Here is a 19,436-nt window from a genome sequence, read left to right on the forward strand (position 1 = left end):
GACCAGATCGGGATGGCTCCTCCTTTGTGCTCTGCTTCTGTGTATGCTGCTATGCTCTCTTCTGTCTGTCTCTCTATCTCTGTCTCTGTCTCTGTAGTCTCTCCTCTGGTATCCAACCTCTCTCTCTTTCTGTTGTCTCTCTTTTTCCAATCTCTCTTTCCGGAGACGACTGCATCTCTGAAGCCCCACTTGCTCTCACTTCTGACTCTGACCCTTACTTCTGACTCTGACTCTCACTTTGTGCTCTTTCTTTCCTCTGCTTCTGGCTCCGATGACTCCCTGATTCTCGTTCGCTTTGTGCTCTGCTTCTGTATCTTCTCTCCTACTTCTCTTACAGTCGTAGTTTATATAGCAATCACATAGGGTGGTGACACAAAGGTGGGTTGAACATTAACAAATAAACAAAGAGGGGTAAGACCACTCCTTCAAGGAGATTAACAAAATCTAATCTAAGGAAATTACTCCAGATTACTAGGAGATCTGCTTAAAGGCGGGATCCCATCCAGGGTGTGTTGCTTTCTTCTTTCCTCAGCTAGTAATCCAGTTAATTAGTTGTAGCAAATCTACTTCTAATATTTCTAGCAATGTCATTCTGTATGAGCATAATAAGAGATATATCAAACTTAAAGTTTGGTTCTTCCTGAGGACATTCATTTATATTCCAGACCACAGTCCTCAGGATAGGTTAGTCTTCCTAACCCCAGCAGGGTCCTAGTCTCGTTGTTACCTTTGGATAATGACAGCATTTGTCTATGACCAAGTTTTCAACTTATAGTTGAGTATTTTGGCACTTTGGCCTGGCCCATTTCGATGCCAGGGTAGCTCACAGCTTGCCCTGGGTCCATTCTGTCCCTCGTCGGGACCCTGCTTCCCTGTGTCCATACAGAAAGGACATTGTTTGAAGGTAAACTAAGTTCCCTGTGGCAAGGCAGGGACAACCCAATGTTATCCCTAAGACAAACATAATGATAGACAAACACAACGTTATCCTACACATTTTAGAATCCTCAGCTAAACACAAAGTAGATGCTCTCTAGATAATTGTCAAAAATACCTTCCAAATATAAATACATGAACAAAATGTTTATGAGTTTCAGGTGCAGCATTCCAGAGGAATAGCTCAAAAGTGTCAAAGGCAATGTGCTCTACCCCCACCCCAGGCTTAAATGTGCAATTCTGATGCTTTCCTTGATTTCAAACTTTTACATAATATAAGCTTACCATGTAACTCTTATCAGCATGTTATATAAATTATTTTGTACTACTATAGTAAATCTAATATTATTTGACATTTTAAAATGAACAGTTAGCAAATATGTCTGCAGCACTCTTTCAAACCTATGAGTATTCAAGAAACTCAGGAAGAATGCCTTAAACTTAAATTCACCTCAAAATTAAGGGCATTGTTCAATAAAATGCCGTGCTCACACTGCCTCACAGATCTTGGCACAGAGAGTGGACATACCAAGAACTGATTACATGTAGCACTGTAGCACTGTCTTCCCGTTGTTCAACAATTTTCTTGAGCAGGCACCAGTAAGGTATCCATTATGAGATTTGTGAACTGATTTCATAAGACCAAAAATGTACACACAGAACTACTACCCATTCATTTGAAGACACCACTAGAGGGAAGTCAAAATCTAATTATGTATTAAAATTTTTAATTGGAACAAGTTAGAAAGGAAGGCTGGCTAGTCTATTTAAACTTTTACATATATATAGAAACCTTAAGTGTGTTTGTATATTAATTATATAATTACTGTCAATTCTTAACCAGCAATTCTTTCCAATGTCCTGATATTATATCTAACAAGCAATTCAAACCATGATAAATAATAATTTTAATCATAAAAACTACTTGTTCATTTGTTTTAAAATACTAGAGTAGGATTCTAAGGATAGTATAATTTAAATACTAAATTTATATTAAATCTGCAATATGCAGGAATTCTGCTGTACAACAGAAAATAAACTGATGAACCATATAGATTCGACTTAATCAAAATGTTGAAGTCCTTAAGACTTTTTAACATTGGCAATTACTATATGTACAATTACAAATGAATATTTAAAATCTCATTTTAGTCATCTGACTTAATTTACTTTAATTCAGGAATCTTTCACATCTATCACTTAGGTTCCATTCTCACCATTTCCCCCCCTGGAAATCATTGAGAGTCTCCATCTCTAAGCACTGTCTCCTTCTAATCTGTTCCTTCCCACTGTTGCCATAGTCGTATTTGTGATTTGTCATCACACACCAAGCTTTTGTTTCTAAATTTCCTGAGGCCGGAACACCTTGTACATATTTTTCTATGTTTTTATTTAAGGTTTTCCAAGGTATCCCATATTTTGTCTTTTTTTATGGAACGGGGCACACCCAGAAGTGTTCAGGGCTTAATCCTGGCTCTGTGCTCAAGGATCACTCACAGTGGGCTTTGAGGACCATATGGGATGCTGGGGATCGAACCTAGGTCAACTTTGTGCAAGACAAGCACCCTATCCATTGTACTATTTGTCTGGTTCTCCATATTTTACTTTAGTCTTCCAACATGACTATTGACTCTACACTATATCCAATAATTTAGCACAATTAGACTATCATTCTTCCCTCAACTCTTTCCTTGCTTAATTGAACTGTTTTTTCTAGCTAAACTGTCCTTTAAACATTAATCTCTTCTTATAGATATTTTGATTGACTCAAAATCTTACTCAAATGATATTCTATTTCTAAAACTGAAAAATATTCTTCATATTGTATATGGGGATAAAATAAATCCCATCAATGAAATAGGCACGCAGATCAATTCTAGGGCCCACTGGTGAGCAGGATCTCAATCTACAATGTAGAATGGATGTCTCTAGCCTCTCAATTATTATTATTATTATTATTGTTATTATTATTATTGAAAAGATTTAATCTTACTGGTTTTAATGTCTTCTTGGAAAACCGGCTATTATGTTCTACCTGTATTTTGATGGGGCTGGCTATTTATTATTTTTTATTTATTTATTTATTTATTTATTTATTTTGCTTTTTGGGTCACACCCAGCATTGCACAGGGGTTACCTCCTGGCTTTGCACTCAGGAATTACTCCTGGCGGTGCTCAGGGGACCATATGGGATGCTGGGAATTGAACCTGGGTCGGCCGCGTGCAAGGCAAACGCCCTACCCACCGTGCTATTGCTCCAGCCCCTGGCTATTTATTATTTTTGTTGAGTTTTATGTGTAAGTCCTGGCAAGCTACCCGTGGCGTATTTGATATGCCAAAAACAGTAAAAACAAGTCTCAGAATGGAGACGTTACTGGTGCCCACTCAAGCAAATCTATGAACAATGGGACGACAGTGCTACAGTGCTACAGTGCTACATGTATCACAGATATTACTCCTTTCAGATATATGCTGTGCAAAGACTTTCTTCCATTCAAAAGAAGTTTTTTAACTTTATGATAGTTTTTTTTTCCACTGTAGAACATTTTTAGTTTGGTATAATTGCATTTGTTTGTTTTTGCTTTTGTTTTCTTATTAGAGTCAAACCCTTCAGGACACCAGTGAAACACATTTATTGGCATATTTTGCCTTTGTTTTCTTCAATGTATTTTATGATCCCATATCTTGCATTTAAGGTCTTAATGCATTTAGAGTTAAATTATATACATGAGATAATATCCAATTTCAGTCTTCTACACATAACTGGCCAGTTCTTTCAACATCATTTTTTGAAGAGACTTATTTAATTTAATGCTTTGTTAATCAATTAACAGTCCATGTATCTCAGGGGTTATTTCTGGGTTTTTATTCCAGTATTACACGCTAAATTATTGTAGATGTGAAATGAAATTTAAAGCTAGAAAATATGTTGTCTCCCATCTTGGTCTCTTCTTATTAGCATACTAGAATTTTGGAGGTATTTGCTAGTTTCAGACTAAGTTTGGTTATGTTTGTTCTATGTTATATAAGAATGATATCAGAATTTATACAGGAATTACATTGAACATATACGTTAGGCACAATACTTTAGGTGAAATGGTAATTTTAACAATGTAATTCTTCCAATCCATGGGCATAAAAATATTTTCATTTCCTCGTGTCTTCTATTTGTTTTAATAGTGACACAGCTTTATCTACGTAATGTCCTTTGCCTACTATGTTGATTCTAGTACTTGATTTTTTTTTAAAATGCAGTTATAAATGATATTGCTTTCCTGAGTTCATTTTCTTCTAGTTTGTTGTTTACAAGCAGAAATTAATGAGATTTTGGTTTATTGTTTGTATAGCTGTAGGTTTTACTATGTTGGTATGTCATAGCTAATAAACTTAGAGTTGTCTGAGTTTTAAAATTTTGGGGGCACATCATCATGTTATCTGCAAGTAGTGCTTTTTTTCTTTTCTCATATGAATTACATTTCTTTTCCTTGCATAATTGTAGTAACTAGGACTTTTATTTATAATAAAAAAATTCTGAACAAAATCGTTATATTGAATAATAGTATTGTGAGTGTGCATTCTTGTCTTTTGCCTGGTTATAAATGAAAAGCATTTTGTTCTTTGTAGTTGAGTGTGACACTAGTTATGGGTTAGTGTACATGGCCTTTGTTATGTAGTTTTGTTGAGAGTTTTTATCATAAATAAAAGTTAAGTCTTGTCAAAAGGTTTACTCATTTCATCTAACAATCTGATCATATGTTTCTTTTCTTTTTGGTTCATCCTGCATCATTGGAATAAGCTCCATTTTGTCATGTTGTATGATCCTGTGTGAATTTGTGTGTGTATGCATGTGTGCATGTGTGTGTTTCTCTGTGTGTGTGTTTATCATGGTTCAACACCTTGTGTTCTCAGAGTTTACTATTGGGTTTGTTCAGGGAATCTTGTGTGATGCTAGGGATGGGACCAAGGTTAGCAGCCTGGAAGGCAGGAGTTTTGCTATTATCTCTTGAATCCCTAGATACGATCATTTTAATATGTCATTAAAATGAATTATAATTTTAGGATTTGTTGATATTTTCTCATCTATATTTACCAGGGATGCCAATGTGAATTTTTAAAAAAATTTTCTGTCATAGATGCCCAGAAAAGTGCTGAAAGCATGTCCCAACATGCACACAAATCCCCTTACCCTGATAAAGAATAGAAAGCTTATATATCCCAGATACTGAAGAAAGACTACATCCAATCACTACACAAAGAAAAACTGATATAAAACGATATCCTTGGTCACATCACAAACTATAAAACTACTTTTTTTTTTTTTTGCTTTTTGGGTCACACCCATCGATGCTCAGGGGTTCCTCCTGGCTCTGCACTCAGGAATTACTCCTGGAGGTGCTCAGGGGACCATATGGGATGCTGGGATTTGAACCCGGGTTGGCCGCGTGCAAAGCAAATGCCCTACCCACTGTGCTATCGCTCCAGCCCCTATAAAACTACTTTTAAAAGTCATTAAGCTAAGAAACAATTTCAAAGTCAATAACAAACCTGAGAGAAGGGAAAATACGGTTTTGAACGAAACAGTGTTACTCAAAGATATAAATGATAATGCTAATACATAGGGGGTAAAAGGAGGAATATATCATCAGGGGCAATTTCTATTCTGGAAATTGCATTTATATCCATATATATATAATTCTATGTAGGGGAGTTATTTCTGAAAAAGTCTAGACATTGGATTTTCTGGATGAAGACTTTAAATCAGGCATTTTAAACATGTTCAGAGAACTGAAAGGAACTCTGTGTAAAACACTAAAGAAAAATATTAGAATGATGTTTCTCCAGAGAATGGCATACAATTCTGAAAATATGAAAAATAATAAAGTTCTGGTGTTATAATTAAAGATATACCTCAGTGGTAGAGCATGTCTCTCAAATGTATTTTATCATATTGGAATCAATAACAGAGTTCTGGGCTTGAGCCCCAAAACAAAAAAAGCAAAAATAATAGATATAATTATTGATTATAGTAAGTTCACATCCTTTTGATAAAAAAATCTACACTGGGGCTGGAGAGATAGCACAGCGGGTAGGGCGTTTGCCTTGCACGCGGCCGACCCGGGTTCAAATCCCAGCATCCCATTATGGTCCCCTGCGCATGGCCAGGGGTAATTCCTGAGTGCAGAGCCAGGAGTAACCCCTTGTGCATCGCCAGGTGTGACCCAAAAAGCAAAAAAAAAAAAAAATCTACACTTAAAAGGATAATAGCCAAAATTTAAAAATTTAATAGTGGGTTTCAACAGTAGGTTTGAGTTTACAAGAACAATCAATGAATTTTGTCCCGTCCTGGGGGACCAAGTTATTCAGGGTCTGAAGAGGCGCTACCTGAAAGAGCAAGGGCGAGAAAGAAGAGGGGAGACCAAGCAAGGAGATGTTGTCAAGGTCTCGTTTATTGAAGGCAGAAGCACAAAATATGTAGGCTGTAGGGCAGGCCGGAACAGGGGTCTGGAGGGGGTCACAAGGGATATTTGCGTAAGGGGACATGACGGGCCGGAACATGATTTGTCTGTGCTTTTTTGTCCCCAGCACAGGATGTCTGTCTCTGTAACAGTTCAGCTATTATCTTGTGACGCATATATTTTCATAATATCCTGGTGGCTAATCTTTGTTTAGGGAACGGCCAAGTTCTCTTTCCCAAGGTTTCACCCCCCAACAGAATTTTAAGATAGGCCCATAGAGTTTATCAGTATTAAAAACAAAGAAAATATATGAAGAAAATAACAGAAGCCTGAAGATAGTAGAAGAATGTGTGTAAATATATGTGTATATATATGCATATACATATATGTCATAGATGTCTCAGGAGGAGAGAAGAAAGAAAAGGAAGAAAGAGTAAGATGTAATGATGAAATGAATTTCAAATCTGATGAAAAAGTTAATATTTGAGAAAATTAATCAAATCCAAGTGTGATAAAATTTAAAAAAACTCTTCATTAGACATAGCAACATCGAGCCACTTAAATATAAAAGGGGACCTTGAAATCATAGAGAAGACTTCACCATAACAAGAAACATAAATAAGAATAAAAGCCAATTATTTCATCAGAAAACATGGAGACCCTATATGATATAATTGGAACAATGAGCGATGGTAAGAATGTGGACAAAAAAAAAAACTACTACCTCTTTTTCATTTTAGTGGGAAAAATTGTAATACATTCGTCCTCACCAAGGTATCCAAATAATTATCCATATCAAACAATGAAATGGAATCATCACCCAATGAAAACAAGTATACTTTTTCTGTTTTTAAAGTTAAAATGCTTTTATTTTCCAGTAAACATGGCAACATATATGAGGATTTTTTTTTACCTTTTTTTTGGGTCACACCTAGCAATGCTCAGAGGTTACTCCTGACTCTGCACTCAGGAATTACTCCTGGTGGTGCTCGGGGGACCATTTGGGATGCTGGGAATCGAACCGGGGTCGACCGCGTGCAAAGCAAATACCCTACCTACTGTACTATTGCTTCAGCCCCACAAGTTTTGGGTTTTTTTTTTTTTTTTTTTTTTTTTTGCTTTTTGGGTCACACCCAGCGATGCTCAGGGGTTACTCCTGGCTTTGCACTCAGGAATTGCTCCTGGCAGTGCTTGGGATGCCGGGGATCGAACCCAGGTCGGCCACGTGCAAGGCAAACGTCCTACCCGCTGTGCTATCTCTCCGGCCCCACACAAGTTTTTTTTTTTCCCTTAGATATAAACATACATAAAACATTTGTCAGTGAGCTGCAGAATGGGCTTTATTTTTTTCACTGATCTATCACTGCTCTCTATGTTGTCATCTCACTCTTCTCCAACAATACTGTTTAGCCATTTTCCCCACCTCTCCTCTCCTTCCCTCTGGCAGTCTCCACAGGTTTCATAGTTTGAAAACAAGTATGCTTAAATAACAAATGGTTATGTAAAAATATATACATATTTCTATATATTTTATATATAAAGAAAGTAACAGGCAAAGAAATGTAACAAAGAAATGGTAAAAACAAAGAGAAAGTAACAGGCACTGACAACAAAGAGTATCTCGCCCACACGGCAGAGCCTGGCAAGCTACCCATGGTGTATTTGATATGTCAAAAACAGTAATGATAGGTCTCATTCCCCTGACCCTGAAAGAGCCTCCAATCATTGGGAAAGATGAGTAAGGAGAGGCTGCTAAAATCTCAGGGCTAGGAGGAATAAAGGCATTACTGCTGCCCGCTTGAGTAAATTGACGGACAGTGGGATGACAGTGGGATACTACTTTGTTGTTGGGAATGCACATCACTAAATTTCCTGTAGGAAACTGCATAGCGATTTATTTTTTTAAATGGAAGTATCCCTTAATAATTCAGTAAACACCCCTAAACATTGATTTGGATGACACAAAGCATCAATTCAAAAGTATATGTATACTATGGTGGTGACTGGATCAGGAAGTTCTGCCATATATACTCAATGGATTATTATTCTGTCATTAAACAGATGAAATCATGCCGGGGGACAGTAAAGCAATTTTCCTAAACTTAAACTTGAGTTAATAATGTTGATGAATACTTCGATTGTTTCCATAACTTGTCCATTGCAGAGAGCGTTACAGTAAACATAGGTGTGCCTATATCTTTTTATAATGATAATTTATATACATATATTTACATACATATCTTGAAGTTGAATAGCTCTATCATATGGTGTGCCTATATTTAATTGGGGGGGAAAACTCCATACTGTTTTCCATGAGGCTGTACCAATTTACATTCCCACCAACTGTATATAATGTTTAATTTTGTTTCACAGCCTTGCCAACTCTTACTATTTCTGGTCTTTGTGATAAGGGCATTTCAAAGGTATCTTAACATGGTTTTGATTTCCATCTCCCTAATATATGTGATCATGATTAATTTATAATATGCCCACTGGTGGTCTTTGTATGCTTTGGAGAAATATCCACTCAGACCTTATGTACATTTTTCACTGGGTTATTCATTTTGTTATTGAATTGAGCAAATTAATCATACACCATAACTATTAACCCTTTATCAGATGTATAATGTACATGTATCCTATTTGGTAGGAAGTCCTTAGTTTGATGATGGTCTTGACTGTGAATAAATTTTTGCTTTTTTGTTTGTTTGTTTGTTTGTTTGTTTGGGGGCCACACCCAGCCATGTTCAGGGCATACTTCTGATCTGAGCTCAGGGATCACACCAAGCAGGTTTGGGGCACTATGTAGGACACCAGGAGCTGAACCTGGATGGGTCCCATGCAAGGTAAACACCTACCAACTGTACTATTCTCTGGCCTACATAAGAATTTTCAGTGAATGTAATATGGCTTGCTTACTTTTGCTTTCATTTCCTTTTTGTGGGACTCTAGCAACAAACACATCTCTAAGGCAATTGGAATGGAATCAGCAGCTATTTTCTTCTTTGTATTTTATGGTTTCAAGTCTTACGTATGTATCTTTAATCCACTTTTTTGTATGTGGCATAAGACAGTGGTCTGCCGGGTGACCACACGTTTGTGTGGCCGCTTTGTGGCTGACCGACCATGATCCAGAGGCCAGCTAGATTACTTTTGGTACCGGCAGCTGCTCGCAGAAATGTCTCTAAACTGTGAACTAAGCCATAGCCCCACGCCTGCCGAGGAAGGGAAACGTCTTTCTTTCTCGGCATTTTTTCCCTTTTCGGGAAAAGATGGTGTGGCGTCCTCCATTTTATAAGGACCAATAAGGAGGTACGAATTTGGAGGCGCGGGAAGAGAAAAAAAAAAAGAAAAAAGAAGTATGAACTTGCAACAGCGGGACGCTTGCATGATCTCGGGACGAGGGCGATACCGATGTGCTCTCCACTGAGATGCGACCCTGATGGCCACATGTTTGTGTGACCGCTCTGTGGCTGATCAACCATGATCCGGAGGCCAGCTAGACTACTTTTGGCACCAGGCGCTGCTTGCAGAAATGTCTCTAGACTGTGAACTAAACCATAGCCCCATGCTGCCCCAGGAAGGGAAATGATGCAATTTCTAACATAAATCTCCCTGGACTTAGTTACTAAAATACTAAAACACAGAAATCCCAAACCGCGTGGTCACCATCACGGCCACATGACTTCATATCTCTTCATTCTCAGCAATGGAAAACTAATTATTAAATGCCTTTCAGCAGGGCTGCTTTTTGGAGATAAAACTCCAACAACAATAGTGAGTTTTGTGTTGAAATATGGAATGTAATCAAGGTAAAGAGAAAGTGAAGTGAAATTTATCAGCTATGCAGGCGGGGGTTGGGGAGGCTGGGGGGGTGTGAGGTATACTGGGGTTTTTATTGGTGGAATATGTGCACTGGTGAAGGGACAGGTGTTCGAGCATTGTATAACTGAGACATAGGTCTGAAAGCTTTGTAACTTTCCACAGGATGATTCAATAAAATAAATATTTTTTTTTAAAAAAGACAGTGGTCTGTCTTCATTCTTCGCATAAGATTGTTCTCCTTTTGTTGTTGTTATTGTTAGCTATGTTTTGCTTTTGCACCATTCCCAGCTGTGATCTGGATGAACTCCTAGCTCTGTGCTCAGGGATCACTCCTGGAGAACTTGAGGAAGCATACGTGGTGCTGGGGACCACATCCAGGGGTACTGTGTCCTACCTGATATACCATCACTTCTGTCCCTGCCTGTCTTACTTTTTACAACATCATTTGTTAAAGAGACTTTCTCCATTTTATATTCTTAGAATCTGTGTATGAATTGACTGTTGATATATGTGTAGGTTTAAATCTACATTTTTGTTCTACTTCACTGATTTTTTTTTCTTTTTGGGTCACTCCTGGTGAGGCAGGTTTTTTAAATTTTTAAATTTTTTTTGCTTTTCGGGTCACACCTGGCGATGCACAGGGGTTACTCCTGGCTCTACACTCAGGAATTACTCCTGGCGGTGCTGGGGGACCATATGGGATGCTGGGAATAGAACCCGGGTTGGCCACATGCAAGGCAAATTCCTTACCCACTGTGCTATCACTCCAGCCCTCACACCCACTGATGCACAGGGGTTACTCCTGGCTCTGCACTCAGGCATTACCCCTGGCATTGCTCAGAGGACCATATGGGATGCTGGGAATCGAACTTGGGTCAGCCGCGTGCAAGGCAAACACCCTACCTGATTTGCTATTGCTCCAACTCCCTGTGCTATTGCTATAATCCGAGTGTGAGTGTCTGAGTGTCTGAGTGTGAGTGTCTTGAGTGTCTGAGTGTCTGAGTGTGAGTGTCTGAGTGCCTGAGCATGAGTGTCTTTGTGTCTGAGTGTATCTCTGTTGTGAGTGTGAGTGTTTGAGTGTCTGAGTGTGAGTGTTTGAGTCTGCGTGAAGTCTGAGAGTCTGAGTGTGAGTGTCTGTGTGTCTGAGTGTGAGTGTCTCTGTGTCTTAGTGTGATTGTCAAAGTGTCTGAGTGTGAGTCTGTGTGTCTGAGTGTGAGTGTCTGATTGTGAGTGTCTGAGTGCGAGTGTCTGAGTGTCTGAGTGTGAGAGTGTCTATGTGACTGAGTATGAGTGTCTGAAACTGAGTGTCTGAGTATGTCTGAGTGTGAGTGCCTGAGTCTGAATGTCAGAGTGTCTGAGTGTGGGTGTCTGAGTGTGAGTGTCTGTGTCTGAGTGTGAGTATAAGAGTGTGTGTGTCAGAGTGTCTGAGTGTGAGTGTCTCTGTGTCTGAGTGTGTCTGAGTGTGAGTGTCTGAATTTGAGTGTCTTAGTATGAGTGTTTGAGTTTATGAGTGTGAGTGTCTATGTGTCTGAGTGTCTGTGTTTCTTAGCGTGATTGTGTCATTGTGTCTGTGTGTCTTAGTGTGAGTGTCTGAGTGTGAGTGTGAAGCTTATATCTTAGTGAATCTTATATCTTAAAGCCAAGTTCTCCTCTCAGAGAACCTGGCAAGCTACCGAGAGATTTCCTGCTCTCACAGGAGAGCTCGGCAAGCTCCCCATGGCATATTCATATGCCAAATACAGTAACAATGATGGGTCTCATTATCCTGACCCTGAAAGAGTCTCCAATGCGGCATCATTGGGAAGGATGAGTAAAGAGAAACTTCTAAAATCTCAGGTCTAGGATGAATGGAGATGTTACTGGGCCCGCTCGAGCAAATCAAGGATCAATGGAATGATAGTGATGATGATGACTCATTGATCTTTAAATTTCCTCACTGGCCCAGCAATTTTGCAGTAAACTATCATTTAGTCTCCATATATGTGAACTTTACCTATGGTTGAGTTGATTTCTAATTTAATATCACTGGGATTAGAGAAGATATTTTAGATACTTAATGTCACTTCAGCCTTCTTAAGTTTATTGACACTTATTTTGTGTTCTAGTATATGAAATATCCTGGAGAATGTTCCTCATGTCCTGAGCAGAATGTGTACTTGGCATTTTTTTTGGGGGGGAATGATAGAATGTCCTTTAAGTTTCTATTAAGTCCATCTGGTTTAATTCAATAATTGTAACTGCTATTTCCTTGATGATATTCTGTCTGGTTGATCTATTCATTGATATAAGTGGGGTGTTGAAGTTTTTTATTAGTGTCCACAGCTGTTGATGTCTTGCAGTCTGTCAGTCTAAAATAATCCTCCTATTTTTTATTTCTGTTGATTTTATTTTTTAAATTCCTTCCATCATTGACTTCCATCATTTGCACAAGATTGTTCTACTTTTGTCCTCTGCTTTAGCAAGTCTACTATTGAGCCCCTCTAATGTAATTTTACTTCAACTATTGTATTCTTTAGCCCAATGGTTTCTTTTAGGAGACTTTGTCATATTCTCTCTGTCCCTTTAGTTCTACTTTTGTTCACCAAGACTTCACTCACCACAATACCTGCCTGCAAGCCAAGCCTCAGTCTTTGGGTGCTCTACTCTTGCCTGAGCATCAAGAGTAGCAGATCGACTTTAGGGGGGAGAAACTCCAAATCAATAATAGTGAATTTTTTGTTTAAATATTGAATGTAATCAAAGTAAAGTGAAAGTAAAGTGAAATTTACCAGTTACACATGCGGGGTGGGGGGCTGAGGAGGTGGGGGGAAGGGGGGAGGTATATCGTGATTCTTGGTGGTAGAATATGTGCACTGGTGAAGGGATGGGTATTTGAGCATTGTATAACTGAGACTTTAACCTGAAAGCTTTGTAACTTTCCACATGGTGAATCAATAAAAGAATTTAAAAAAAAAATAGAGGGGCAAAAATTCTCACCAGAATACTAGCAACCAAATTCAACTACATGTTAAAAGTAATCATCCATAACAAAATTGAGGTTATGAAGAGCAAGAGAAAGGAATTAGATGGGAAGGGAAAAAGAAAAAAGAAAAAAAAAAGAGTAGAAACTGTGAAGCCTGCAGAGATTAGAGCTGGGCTCCAGCTGAGCAGTCAGTTGATGCCTGAGGCTATCTGGGAAGCACTGCCCGTGGAATGTGCCTTGAACCGACAGTGATCTAAAAGTTCTCCCTCAGTTGCTGCAGTCCCTGGAAAGGCTTTTGCCTTTGGTACTCTATAGCAGGGGCTGGAGTGATAGCACAGTGGGTAGGGCATTTGCCTTGCACGTGGTTGACCTGGGTTTGATTCCTCTGCCCAATGCTACCCTATGTATACAAGCAGTGTTATAAAAAAGCACCACCAATGCTAATTCTAGAAACCTCGTACTGTCCCTCTCTATCAACATTTAACTGTGCAGAAGAAACGGTTTCCTGGGAATCTGATTGTTGAAAAGGAGCTTGCCTGGGATTTCTTGCACAAATAATGTTTGACATCAACTCTGCTGGCATGACAGAGGGGAGGTAATTCAAGCTAACTCCTGTTCTCAAGGAGTTTACAATGTTAACAAGAGGGTAATTAAAAAAAGTAAAGACAAGCCTCACCCCAATAACCATCAAACTGTGCTCTGGGTTTATCAATTTTGTTAGTTAGGAAAGTGCAGGAGGTTGTGGGAGAGGAGCAAGTGGGGGGAATGGTGAGTTGGTTCCAGAGAGAGACCTTTGCCTTGTCAGACAGAGCCTTGTGCTGCTATGAGAGGACAGACTAGGGCGTTTGAAGGAAGAGTGTCCAGAAAGTAATGGATTTCAGAGAAATCCGGAAGCCATGTCATCTTCAAGGTGAGCCTTCCTTCTGTATAAAGTTCAGGTTTACAAGTGCACACGTGCAAACATACAAAATGAGTAAACTTATTTAATGTTGACATTTTCATAAGTTACAATTGATTTCATTCAATATGAATATGCAAATGATTCTATGAGTTAAATCAAGGTTATTTGAGATTTCTTTTGCTACCCAAATGACAAAAATCACTGAACTCAAAGGATTCGGAAAATACATTCCTCAAACCAACTTTTAGACTTGATGCTGAACTACAGCACAATCCTGGAGCAATAGCACAGCGGGTAGGTAATTTACCTTCACGCAGGTCAACCCAGGTTTGATTCCTCCGTCCCTCTCTCAGAGAGCCCAGCAAGCTACCGAGAGTATCTCACCGGCACGGCAGAGCCTGCAAGTTACCCTTGGCATATTCGATATGCTAAAAACAGTAACAACGAGTTTCAAAATGGAGACATTACTGGTGCCCGCTCAAGGAAACTGATGAGCAACAGGATGACAGTGACAGTGACAGTATAATCCTATAAGTAAAAATTTATATTTTTATAAATATAAAAATTAAAAAATTAAAAATAAAAAATTTAAAAAAATTAAAAAATTTATGTGTATCTCTGAAAATTGCAACGTAAAAGCAATCCATCAAATTTTATTCAGTGAAGAACTTTGACTCTCATAAGGTTCAATTTCTACCTAGTTCAGCCACTAGCTGTGTAATGTCAGGGTCGTTTTCTCTCTCATTGTATACCATTTGCAAATTAGGAATAAAAATCACTCATATGTCACAAAATTGTGTGAGAATTAATGAAAAAATGCACCTAAAATCTAAAAATAATGCCTGACATCTAGCAATAATGGCAAATATTTGCATAGTATTTGTTAGACACTATCATAAACCTTTATCAGATGTGGTATATAATGAAATACATGAATTGTTGACAAGGAAAATAACAGTGTCCAATGTTCAAATTGTCACCTAGAAACATAGCTGAAGTTTACTCTTAACCCTTTAGCTATGCAGCCTCAATAAATACTGCCTACTTTTCTTTCTTTCTTTCTTTTTTTTAATTGAATCACGGTGAGACAAGGGCCAGGAGGATTACTCCACGCTTGGACGCCTGCCTCAGTTTGCTTTTTAACTCCCACAAATGCCACCATTAATAGAGATGCATGTTTCTGAATGCTGCAACTTTGTATTTACAAGTTTAAACTCAATTGGTGGAAAATAATGATCTGAATCGATGCAAGGCTATGTTTATAGCCTCTATTTATCCCTTGTGGTAGTATTGTGCCTACATCGTTCTGAACAAGGTAATTTACAGTCTATTGCTCTGCTGAGGGTGTTATCTAAGATGAAATGCATCAATGAATTACTATTCTAAAAGCCCCCCAAAATCTGGATTCTGAAATTCAGTGGCCCCTTGAGTTTTGACTTAAGAATAGCGTGCCTATATTTCATTATTGCTTTATATAAATCTTCTCATATTTCAAAAGCTTTTTCCCTAAAATATAACATCACATAAAGAAGTGTCACACATTGTATAATGAATCATTTTAATGATAATGTTCATTTTACACATCATGACAGCACACAAAATTATATCATTTCACCTCTTGACTCTAGCAAGAAATTTGTCCTCTAGTACACCTGGACATTAACACAATAGAGTAATTCTGAAATACTTAGTCATTATTAAGTATCTTCTATTATAAATTATGCTAACTCCCTACAAAGTAAATATAAGCATAGGAATTGTGGGTTAATTCCCTTGTACCTGTTGGATGTCATAAGTCCAGCCCTACCATATTCGATCCCGGGCCCACCATACATTATGAGCTTTTTCCACTAGTTTGTCCACCATTTCTTCCTGAGATGGAGTGAGTTTGACAAAAACCATTGCCGCAGGCTTGTATCCACTTGTCAGCTGGTAACTACAAATCAAAGCAAAAACATATGATAAGTTTGGGGGTTTTGTTGTTCTTTGAGTTTTTTTTGTTTTGTTTTTATTTGTTTTGGAGCCATACCCAGTGGTTTTCAGGATTTACTCTTGGCTCTGAGCTCAGGAATTACTCCTGATGGTATTTGGAGGACCATGTGGGATGCAGGAAATCAAACCTGGGTCAGCAGTGGGTAAAGCAAGCGCCTACAGGCTATACTATCTCCACAGTCCCCAAAGCTAAGATTTAAAGATTCTTATGCTTTTTTATTACCTATAATACACTTAAATGTAAATATTCTTACTTCACAGTGGTAACCACTGTAAGACACCAATCACCAGGCCTGGGCTTCATTTGTGTAACCTAATAACTCATTAGAAGATAATGCCACATCATCTTTCTATCTTCATTTCTCTGTTGACATAAAAAGACAACATACCAAGCTCTCAGAGCTGAGAAAGATTTGTCATTGATTATGTCCCTAAGGGCTGGAGCAATAGCACAGCGGTAGGGCATTTGCCTTTCACACGGCCGACCTGTGTTCGATTCCTCCGCCCCTCTCGTAGAGCCCGGCAAGCTACCAAGAGCATCGCGCCCGCACGGCAGAGCCTGGCAAGCTATCCATGGCATATTTGATATGCCAAAAACAGTAACAATAAGTCTCACAATGAGAGACATTACTGGTGCCCGCTCGAACAAATCGATGAGCAACGGGATATTGTCATGCTTGTCATGTCCCTAAAGGATTATATCCCTAATTATGTTCCTTCCTGCATGAAAGAACCAGCAGAGAAATCCAGGTGTTCGGGACCCGGGGCCAAGATCTCCAAGACTGCTCAGATTGGAACTGGGCCTCTTCCACCCAGATTCCCCATTTTCCAGTAGCTAGGCAGCTACATCCAGAAACTGCCCCGGGCGCCGTGTAATCCCATCAATGGCCAACATCCAGAGACTATAAAACCAAGTGGCCCCGCAACATCTGATTGACTACTTCTCCCTCTTGGAGAACCCGGCAAGCTACTGAGAGTTTACTGCCCACATGAGAGAGCCTGGCAAGCTCCCTGTGGTGTTTTCATATGCCAAATACATTAACAAGGATGGATCTCATTCCCCTGACCCTAAAGAGTCTTTAATGCAGCACTGTTGGGAAGGAAGAGCCTGCTAAACTCTCAGGGCTAGGATGAATGGAGACGTTACTAGGCCCGCATGAGCAAATCGAGCAAATCGTTGATCAACGGAATGACAGTGATATAGTGATACAGTGATATGTCCCTAAAAGTTGGAACATTAGTATAGAGTAGGAAACATCACATTGTGGAGAATATAAAACTTTTGTATAAAATTAAAATATTTGGTGGGTTGGAATTTTTTCCTCATTAAGATCCCATTTTTCAAGTTCTCAATATTATATAAATGTAAATTTATTGCAGAAATTTGAATATACTTTGAGAAACTAAACTTTCATCATTCTACAGGGAAATTTTAATGCATTTTAAAATTGTCATCAATTTATTATTCCTTCTGCCATAATAGAAAGTCTACAGATAAGACAGAGACTAGGCAGGTATATAATAATCTAAAATTATTAATAGCCAAGATTTTAGGAAGTCTTATCAGAAACTATTTTCACATTCTGACTTGAAATGAGATGGTATTAAAACATGTACTGGTATTAATACTTTGGGGGAAAATTGGAAATATAAAACTTCCAATACACATATATTAGTTCAGTAGAAGCATTTTCCTGTTCCCCACAGATAAACAAATAGAATGAGTTGTTTTGCACTACTTATAATTACGGAAAAAGGAACAAAGCTAATTTTATAACATTTTCTCCTTCAGTCTTCTGACACAAATGCATTCCCTCTAAATGCCCATGCATTGAGGTTCGGATATGTTTCTTTTTTTTTTTTTTTTTGCTTTTTGGGTCACACCTGGCAATGCACAGGGGTTTCTCCTGGCTCTGCACTCAGGAATTACCCCTGGCGGTGCTCAGGGGACCATATGGGATGCTGGGAATCGAACCCGGATCGGCCACGTGCAAGGCAAACGCCCTACCCGCTGTGCTACTGCTCCAGCCCCAGGTCCGGATATGTTTCTGATCTATTGTTCTAATTGCCATTACACTAAGTACAATACCTGGCAGATATTATCCTTCCAATCTATAGTTTTTGAAATAATTAACTATTTACCAGATTAATATAAATATATATGCATCTTCATTTCAATGATTCTCACTTTGTACAAAGAAAAGTTTTACTGAGTAATTACCTTTATAAAATGACTAGATGGAGGTATGGTGGCACCAGCAGGTCAACCTGTACCTGTGGGGCGAGTGCATCAGCAGCCTGGTGGTACCTTCAGACTTCCAGATGCCCCAAAACTGCTGCTGTGTCTTTGGCCAGACCCCAACAACTCGGGACCAAGTTTACCAAGAATTCAATGGTCAAAAGTTAGGTATGTGGGAGACACATCCACAAAACACCTCCAGTTCAGCTATAGAAGCTCATTTATTGGCCTTATTACAGAGAGCCATAAATCTCAAAAGAGATCAAAAGATGCAGTAAAGGCCTGTAGCGCAGAGGTAGGTGGGGACCTATGACTGAGAGTCCCAGCTTGCTTGGATCAGAACTCGGCCTCCTTCCCACAGGTCCCCAGTTTTCCAGTAGCTTGGCAGTCACACCCACAAACCTATAAATTATAAGCCTATAAACTTATAAATTATATACTATATAAACTATATACTATATACCTATAAACTAAAGCTCCCAGAAGAGAGCACCACAGAATGTTCTGACCCCGCACCATGTTGTCTTCACCGGGACACCTAGGAGAGGGGTAGGTTGAGTTTCCCTCCCTAACCCAAACAGAACCCTGACAGCCGAAAATCTCCAGAACCCAACCACCACCATGCCCAACACCTCTCTCCACATGCTCGGACAAGCCTCATCCAAGAGGGCACAAGCCTCACACAAAACCGGATGAACCTCACCAGGGAGGTGAATGGCAAAAAAACCCAGATATGTGGAAACCCGTGACTGAGATCTCCAAGCCCTCTTGGCTTGGGACTGGGCCTCCTTCCCCAAGGTTCCCAGTTTTCCAGAAGCTTGGTAGTCACACCCAAAAACTACCCTGGCACCATGTAACCTCATAAATGGCCAAGACCCAGAGATTATAAACTAAAGCTCCCGGAAGAGAATGACACAATATAACCTAGACATTATATTCTATCCTTAATAAGCAATACAAACAAATCATCTAGCATTGCCTTTTCGGCAGGTTTGAGTGATGGTGAGACTGGTGTCGAAATATCGGATGTAACGAAAGTAGAGAGAGAGTATGGGGGGAATTGTCTGCCACACCTGCAGGGGAAGGTTTGGAACAGGGATGGGGGTTATACTGGGAATTTTGGTG

The sequence above is a fragment of the Sorex araneus genome, chromosome 9 (assembly GCF_027595985.1).
Source record: "Sorex araneus isolate mSorAra2 chromosome 9, mSorAra2.pri, whole genome shotgun sequence".
Lineage (NCBI taxonomy): Eukaryota > Metazoa > Chordata > Mammalia > Eulipotyphla > Soricidae > Sorex > Sorex araneus.